The following is a 9,994-nucleotide window of genomic DNA, read 5'->3' on the forward strand; positions in this document are numbered from 1 at the left end:
TGTTTCACCTTTGGACTGTAGTTTTGTTTGGTTTGGGCTTCTTTGAAAATTTTATGATTTGTAAAGGGTTTCAGGCTCCCTTCAAAACCTATTTTTCTTATCAAAGACAATAATCCTAATTCGTAAATCACAATTGTATGAATTAAATCACAATTGTATCTTTAGGCCTAAATGCTAAACTCTAATTATAAATGTATATTCCTAATATTAATCTTAACCCTATATCTTAACTCTATTACAAACCTTAACCCTAACCCTAATACAAAAGATTGACAACATAATACAAGATAAATAAATTAATATTTAATATAAAAATGATGTGTAATAATAGATTTCTATAAATCTAAAATTTAAGTATTTTTAACATATTTTATTTTTGTATTCATTTGTTATCTATTTGTTACAATACTTTCTAATATGTGCACAAAGTTAAAGTATTGGTTTAAATGGATTTGGAAAATATGTATGAATAATTAATTGTAATTGACATGTCGAAAATATATCAAACGCTAAACGTGTTTCTTACTCAATCTTAATTCTAAACACAATCCTAACCATTATAGAAGTGCTAAGCCTAACCATTATTTGAACTCTAACATGAACATTAATCCTAATATTGAACAAAGACCTACTATAATTATTATTTTACTATAACCTTAATAATAATCCTAATCGTAAACATTTTGTTACCCTAATAATATATTTTTATTCTTGTACTCACTTGTTACAATACTTTCTAATATGTGCACAAGGTTAAGATATTGCTTTAAATGGATTTGGAAAATGTGTACAAATAATCAATTGTAATTGACATGTCAAAAATATATCAAACGCTAAATGTGTCTCTAACTCAATCCTAATTCTAAGCATAATCCTAACCATTGTAGAAGTGCTAAACCTAACAATTATTTGAACTCTAACATGAACATTAATCCTAATATTGAACATAGACCTACTACAATTATTATTTTATTACAATCATAATAATAATCCCAATCCTAAAAATTTCGTCACCCTAATAATAATTCTAAGCTTAATCCCTATCCTAACCCTAACTCTAATGTAAACTCTAAACTAAATTATAACTACAACACAAAATTCTAAGCCTAACCATATACTTGACCCTAACATTAAACATTATCATTGACTCCTAAGTATAACTGTAGCCTTAACATCAACCCTAATTGTTATCATACTCATCAAATGCTAAATCTTAACCATAAATTCTAAAACCTAATCGCAACTCATAAATCATAAACATAATGCTATACCTAGCCCTAATGTAAATTCTAACCTTGACCCTAATTAAATAAATTTATTCAATTTATAACACTCATCTTGGCCCTTATTTGTACCCTAACCATAAGTTTAAACCCTAACCCTAACAATAATCGTACTCATTAAATCCTACGCCCTTATCATGAATACTAAAAGCTAATCTTAAATGGCGAATCATAGATATAATGCTATTATATTATCCTAATTATATTAATTTATTCAATTTATGAAACTTAACCCTAGCCCTCATAGTAACCCCAACCCTAATATTAACTCTAACCATATGTCTTATTGGTAAACAAATTTGTCATTGTGAAATTATATCTTAACTTGACCTTGTTTGCCCTGTAATCCGTGATAACTGTGCCAATAGTTAGAGATACTACAAGTGATCACTATCAACTTGCAATCTTACTTTGTGTTTGAGAGGGGCAACTCTCTCATCTGATGTACATATGAGGAAAGAGAGAAACCCAAAAGATATACATACAAACACCTAATTGGGTTCCTAGAAGACGACAATTTGCAAGGAGTTTTGAGCACGAAATGTAACAATGTCAAAGAATGGATAACATACCCTAACATATGAAAAGATAAACTATCTCATCACATTCACTTCAAGATACCAAAAGATGAATGTTTTTCTTTGCATGAATCACATAATCCATATAAATGCATAAAATAATCACTAATTTAACCTACGATAAATCAATGATCAAAGCTAAGGACATTTCAGACATAGGAATAAATGCCGCCTTCATTATCTTCTTGAGAGTATAAAAACTTAGAAAACATCACACATTATATGAAATTGAAATTTATTAAAGGTTCCTTAGTATTTCAGCAGAGTTTCCTCTTTGTAAAAGTTCTCCTTCCGCCTTTTACAAAGCAAAATGATAACTTGTATAGACTCTAGGTTAAGATAAGATAAGATAAATTTATTAATGTCCAATAAGAGACCAACAAGGGTCTAAGGGACTGGAAACAGTACAAAGGAACAGATGCCAACAGAGGGAGCACCAAGTGGTGTTCGCAAAAAGAACGTGAAAGCCAAACAACAAAATAACCAAGAAAAGGGAATAACAATAGCTAAGAACTCCTCACAGGTGAGAAGTAGTCTAGAATGGAAAGGTGGACATTAGTGCAATCAGGTACTCTGGAAGGTTGCCTTTGAGGTCTACTAGAGGGATGTTGCCGAGTGTAATCTTTGCAGGGTCACATGGATCTGGTGTGAATCGAGATATTGTAGAGAGGCTGCTTCAATCCTCAAGCAGGAACTGTGGGACTGAAGAAAGAGGTGATAAGCTACGTAGGGGTCAATGTTGAGCAAAGTTGGAGCTATATATTGTGCTCACGAAGCTACATGGTCTTTTGAAGATAGAGTGCAAGACAATGCTGGTTAATATATCTGAAGAATGAGGGAAGAGACTGATACTGTCTAAACAAACAATAGAATCTCCATCAAACCTCATGGTAAATGAGAGAATGAAAAATAAAGTGAGACTCGGTCTCAACCTCCCGATGTGGCAAACCTAACAGATCTTGTCCTCCCTACCAATCTGGTGATCAGTCTAAACATGTAGCAGTGAGAACCCACCCTGAAAGATCTGCAGGAGATGCAAAGAGCATAAGTCCAACGACAGGTGAGGTACCAAGGATGTAAGATGATCTTGTCCTAGATTTCAAGAAAGTGCTCAACATAGAAAGCCATGCATGGACATAGTCCACCCTGGGGGATTCCTCTAGGTTGTGATAACATATAGTGTGTAGATGTCAAGTCTAAAATGCTCATTCAACTCCCGATGAGGTGGAAGAAGATGAGGTGGAGTGTCCAGAGAAAACTGGAAGAGGGAAAGATGATCCAAACTAATACCAATCGAAACTAAGAGAGCAGAGACCTAGGTGTACCAATAACAAGATCTGTGACCAGAGTTAGAACTCGCCACCTCCATAGAGGAGCAATAAGCCAAGAAGGAATATCTGTGACGATTGTTAGAGGAATCAATGAAGCTCTAGAGCCGGTGAATTAGCCAAACTGAATCAAAGATGGTCCCAATTTGAAAGGATGAGCACCAAACTCGGCCAGAATGATGCTGTGTGGTGTGAACCAGTGACATCTGATAATGTGCAAACGAAAAGACTTTGGACTCTCTCAACAAAGGCCCAATTAGACTCCAAGAGAGAGGGGCCCCAAACAGTAGAACCATAGAGGATAGTCGGCTTGACCAAGGAGTCAAGAAGAGACATCTTAGTCGTGGTGTCTTGGAAGTTGTGTTGAAAGCATTGTCGCTTAAGAAGAGCAAGGGAGCCGAGCCCTTATTGACTCTGGGTTGCATGGCTGGTCTTAGGGTGAATCAAGGTCCAAAAAATTTAACCCCCAAGTAAGTATATGAAGATGCAATCTCAATCTCGGTACCCTAGAAGTAAAAATGGAGATGAGATGTCCTTAAACAATTGAAGACCATAACCTAAGTCTTGCCGATATTAACAACTAGCTCACGTGAATCGTAGAAAGAGGCCAAGCCATTAAGGAGACCCTCGGGAGAAGATGCTAGGAGAATCACATCATCAACAAATAGGAGAATAGAGATCAATACCTGATGTAAATAACAACCATCACGAGGGAGCGAACAATCATGGAGAAAAGCCTCAAGCTCATCAATGTAGATGCCAAAGAGACTGGGGGAGAGAGGACAACCCTATTTCACCCTGATAGTGCTCTGGATAAGATCAAAGAAGCCTTGTGGAGTCTTGAATCTGCTCACAACATGCTTGTATAACCTCATAATAGTTATAAGAAGAATCTCCGAGATCTTGATGTCTCTAAGACACTGAAAGAGAGCTGCTTGAGGAATAGAGTCGAAAGCTTTGCGAAAGTCAACAAAACAACAATAAACTTTCATCGAGCAGTGGCAAACCTCCTCAATGATGGCCCATAAAGTCAAAATGTGATCAGTGGTCTGAAAATCTAAACGAAACCCAGCCTAACCTATAGCCGAACAATGTTGCTGATCGAGCTCATTGGTTAGGATACCGTTTAGCACAGTCACATAGAGTTTGGTGAAGGTATGCCCAACCATGATCATCTTGTAATTTCTGGGGTTAGAGGCTAGCCTAGATTTATTGATCAGATAGATAATATGTTGTGACCAAGAGTTGGTGAAGCCAACACAAACCACTCGATTAAAGAGCACTGTAAGAAAGGGACCTAGGATAGAGATACCCAACTTGAAATCCTTCATCATCTGGAGTTTTTCTATTGTTCATAACTCTAATTGCCTCACTAATGCGGGAGAAGGAGAAGAGGTGACAATGGGTGGGGGGGAGGATGAGATGGAGAGGGGTCTGGCCAGGAATATCATAGAGTGTGGAGGTGTGGGAGGCAAGGGAGTGAAAGTCCAGAGTAGAGGGAGGGGGGGCATGGCGAGGAAACATGGTGTGCCAAAAGAGCTTTGGGGACTGGAAGAACATGGCACAAAGAGACTTACACTGCATTAAAGTGAACTTCCATTTCTTATGGCGAAGAAAGTGGCGATAGTTGAGCATCAATTGAGAGGAAGAGGAAGAAGAAGTAGTGGGTAAAGCAGAGCGAAGCATGCGATGAAAGGGTATGTAATCCTCATCGAACCACTGATTCATGGGGTAAGACTTGTGAGTGGGACGAGTGGTGAGAAAGGAGGTGCAGTGGGGAATGAAGAGAAGGGTAGACTCCCACAAGGCAGACACAAGTAAGTGGAACATAGAGGTGATGTCCCGAGAGTTGGGGAAGGGGTCTTGGGGGAGAATTTGTTTGAGGTGATGGATGAAGAGCTCTGCATCACCATCGAAGAAGCGAAAAGAAGTGAGAGCATGGGGGGAGGGAAGAGGGGGGCAAGAAGCGGATAAGCAAGGAGGAGAAGGTGTCAGGGGTCCCCGAAGGGTAATGCTAAGGAGGGCATGGCCAACTAGAGGAAGGCGAGAGATGGTAAAGTGGCAAATGAGAGGGATAAAGGAGGCAGTAGAGAACATAGTCAACAATGCTAGCACCACCACCATGTGGCCAACAAGTGAAAAATTTGGATCCAGGAAAGCAAGAGAGTCCATTCAAGATCACTAAGTTAGAAGACTCACAAAGCTATAACAAATTATGACCATACTTGTTGAAGGGCCCCTGAAAATCCTTGGAGAGCCGAAGCAGACTGGCAAAACCAGGATTAGATCAGTCGTACACATGGGATTAGATCTACGATCATGGAGAGGAGGATGTAGGTCTCTGGTTCGTGCGTTAAAGTCTCCCAAAATAATGATGTCCCTCATGGCGTAGAAGTTGGTAATGTGCTCAAGAAGGTCCTCCTAGGGGTCCTCACCCTTAGTGTTGTGAATTGTATAGGACGAAGATGTTGGCGGGAAGTAAGAAACAACGATATAGGTATCTCTATAGAGAAAGGTTCCTCAATCAATGTGAATTGACATGAATATAGCATAGCTGTCAGAGTGAACCAAGGAAATTCTACTAAAAAGGTGGTCTCGAATAAGATAGGCGACCCCACTAGAACCTCTAACCTCGCCGGAACACCAAACTTCGTCTCTAAAAGAGGAGAGCCACTGATAGCCAGAAATACTTAGAAGAGGATGCATTGGGCTCTCATGTGTCTCTATAATAAAAAGAAGGTTGACATAACCAATAGCATCATTAAGTAAGCCAGGCATAGACCAGAGGATACCATTACCACTCTAGCAGTTGAGACACAAAGAGCCTGTGCTCAACTGCTGCTGAGCCAGTAATTTGGCCTTAGAGGCTGTTGGGTGTTCGTTTTGCATGAGGTCAACGACAGGAATCCATAGTGTAATTCCTCTCTTGAAAAGAAAATATTTTTAAGGATCCACTCCAAGGTTCAGTGTTTGTCTTGCGACATACCAAAATCTGCTCAGTAGAAGATAAATGTGAATGTTCACGAGGAGGCTTTTGTTGGTTCCAAAAACTCTTTTACCTTAGAATCAAGTAAAATCTGTTCGCTGTCTCAAAATATCACACCAAAAGAACAATATTTTTGTATTTTCTGTTTTCCAATGAATGCAACTCTAACAATGCAGCTAGTATGAGGTCCTATTCTAACGGGGGGGTTAGCAAAGCAAATAACGAAACTGAAAGCAAATAACATGAAATCAAATAACTTGAAATTGAAATTCCTAAACGGACATAAGCTATAGAACACAACACGCTGTGAGTTAAACCTTCAAAGAAATCAGTAGGAAACCAATGAAAACAGGAGCAGCGCTTCCTAGAATCCACTGATGCAATCGTCAGTGAGAATTTTTAACAAATTGAATGATGTTTCACTCTTTATCAAATCGCAAGGCCACAAATAGTGCGTTCATGCGAGACAAAAAGCTATGTAGACACAATCGGGTGATCTCTTCTCAAGCTCGTTACGTCAATGAAATTCATATATCTGTAGCAAACACTAGAACTAAAAGATCACACAACCAGAAACAACGCAATAAACCTTTGGCTCAATCACAATCTTATGAATAAAATCTACAAAACAATGACACATCCAGGCAAAAATAACTACACTCCAAATGTGAACACCAAAATCATAACTTTATTACATAATAACGATGACCCTTTTTACATTTTACAATGGGGTATTCATAAGAAATCATCTCCTCAATTTGTGTTGAGAGTGAGAGATATCTTGATGCAATAAAATGCTTTTAAAACATTAAAACAAACTAAATATATACAAACTAGTAATCTAACTGGTGCTTAGAGGGACTCCATCCATATTTGATTCATTAATTGGATGTATGAGCCCTTTACATGTCAAAAACACTGAAAGCATGAGAGAGAAAGTAGGAGGAAGCCATTAGTCAAAGTAGAAGTGCATGGAGACACCAAAAATAGAAGCTGACCCTTCACTTGATGTGTGTCGGAGTTAACTTGCCATCAAAATGCATTTCCAATGCATGGAAAGTGCTATTTTTGGAACTGGCAGTCAATTGTCGGCGCACCTCTGAATTGCAGAGCTGCGGACCTGCGGACCTCGACTGGGTCAAAATCTCAAAATTTTACTAAGTGTCAAAATTGAAATTCTAGCAATTGGGTTTTGCTCATCTTTATCCTAAAGATATGTTTGGATGTTTGCCCTTGAATTTCTCTATAATCTCAGTAATCTTAGTAGCATCGGGAAGATCCAAAGCCTCATACTTATCTTTGACCTTTTGTCTGTAGTTGTCCACCTTAATTCGAGTTTTTGCAAAATCCTCGAGTTTGGTATCCAATTCTAACAATGCTTCTTCTGTCCTGAAGGCTTGTCTGATGTCTTCATCACTGGATGCTTCCTCTAAAGTCTTTCTGAAGTTTTCTACAACTACCTCAACTAGTAAAAGCTTCTCTCATTCTTCATCTTCAAAAATATCCAAGCATGCATCACTATATAACTTTTCTGCTTCCAAAATTTGCTCTCGAGCTTGGTCCTTGAGCCTATGTATCTCATCATGCAATGTTTTCATCACTTTATTTCCCTCTACAATCTTTTCTATCCAATCATCTATCATGTCTAGCTCTTCTCCGGTATATACATCAATCAGAATGCGGTACCTTTGTCCTTTTATGGCCTATAGAATTTGCAAATCCTTACTCCAAACCTGTACCTCATCCATAATACTGAAGTCCTACCTCAAAATTGCCACAATCTTATCAACATTGTCTTATGTAGCATGCAATAATTTCAGGCTTCCTGTAATTATAGTGAGACCCCTATCCTTAAGGTTGTCTCGCCAATCCTGACAAGCTCTCAAAAATGGACTGAGCCGTACACCTTCCCCTTCTTTAAGAATGGTAGTCAAAGTCTCCTCAGGGCGTTCAGAATCAAGAGGACCAATAACTTTAGCTAGATATCCTTTCAAGATCTCAACTTGCCTTCGAAGTGTTCTGATTTCAATCTCATCACGTTCCATATGGTTAAGAACCTCTTTGACTCCCATAGTCATCATCTGTCGAGAAGTATCTCGTGTAGGCTTCCCTAACATGATATCCTTCACTTCATAGTCCTGAAGGCTGATAACTTCTTCATCTGTACCTTTCGGAGGGTGAGCCACTTGTGCAAATAAGTCCTAGTTTCGAGTAGTGGTAATGAATGCAAATGGTGTTGCATCCTGTAATGGAGAGTCAGGCTTGTTCAAAATCTCTGCAATGTCACAAATATCATCCTCTGAAGCAAGGAATTGATGCTTAGCACTTCTCATTATTTCCTTCCGGAACCATCTTGGGATATGTTTTTCTGTAACCTTGGCTCTAGATGATGAAGGGATGTGTTCAACTACATCCTTCCCTCTATCGCTCTTGCTTAGAGTCTCCTATTGTGAGGGTTCTTCTTCTGTGGTCTCAGTTTTTGTAGATCCCGTCATTTGATCCTCGACTTCCTGAGAAGGCTGTTGTATACATTCCATTACTTGTGTCTCTTTTGATGGCTCACTAGTAGGCCTTGGTTTTGGTTCTCCTTGTAATGATGATTTCTTCTAAACATGTCCCTCTGAACTCGGAGGTGGAGGTTTCACTGAAACCGTATCTACCATCACAACCTGAGGTGAAGATGGGGGAGTTGGATGAGGACCTTATGTCTCAGGTGGCATCTGCATCCAATCTTGCTGTTGAAATTCACTTGTAGGAGTATCTCTAATCTTATCTCCAACCAATTTTGTACCCACTGGCATGAAATCAAAATCTGGAATGGAGAGAATATCATCACCTAGCTCCCTTTTCTCATTCACCCATCGTTGTACTTCATCTTCCAAAGAAGAGAGCTCTACTGTTTCAGCTGGGGTGGGTGGTGGGGTATTTGTGACATTCTTCTTTCTTTCCAATTCTGTGGCTTTGGCCAATCGGGGTCTCCCTTGTAGAGGCACTTGCTCTTCCTCCCCATCTGACTCTGTTTCATCCTCATCTAATTCTTCCTCGGGAATGGTTTCAGGAACAGATGGACTAGGCACTAATATTTTACGAACTCTTTGCCTCTTGTTCATTCTAACGTTAACCCTCCTTTGCTTCTATGGAACTATAGGAGAAGTAGGCTCTTCATGGATCGGATGAATGGATGTCTCTGGAATCTCTCCCTCTTCTTGTTGGCTTGACAAAACATGAGGCAATGGAAAATCAACCTGGATATGAGAAATTCCAGGTTCTCGAGGGTCCTGGAGAGTAGATTCATGTTGTTGCAAAGGGGCCTGTTCTTCAACGTGCTCTATTTGGATCCTCTGAGGAGAGGTTCTCTTCCTCTTTTCCTTCTTCTTCTTTGATGGATGGTAGTATCCCACTGGACGATTAAGCTGGTAGACTATTTCTGGCCTGATAGGAGACTGGAGCGCAAAGATAGGAACTGTGACCTTCCTCCCCTTTACCCTTTCTGGGTGAGCATGTGCATGGAATATCATTGTGTCCGGAATCGGATCAAGTGGAAAGGGTTTCTTGATCCAACTCTTTGTCATTCTGATGACATGTCTTGCTCGATGATTAATATTATCTCCTTCCTCCCTATCAACTTCTGCATTCAGAATGGGCCTCTCGCCAACTTTATCTGTATTGAATAAGGGATCCAGTAGCTCTTGCAAATCTTGTAGCCTTATCTCATCCGGGATGGTCAAATGGAGAGCCTTCTCTGCTAAATACAAAGTCATTCTACAATAGTCCCTGATACGAACATCATAGTCATTTGTGGCATTCATCCAATGATCG

Source organism: Cupressus sempervirens, chromosome 10, assembly GCF_028749045.1.
Source record: "Cupressus sempervirens isolate cs-2001-9-10 chromosome 10, ASM2874904v1, whole genome shotgun sequence".
Lineage (NCBI taxonomy): Eukaryota > Viridiplantae > Streptophyta > Pinopsida > Cupressales > Cupressaceae > Cupressus > Cupressus sempervirens.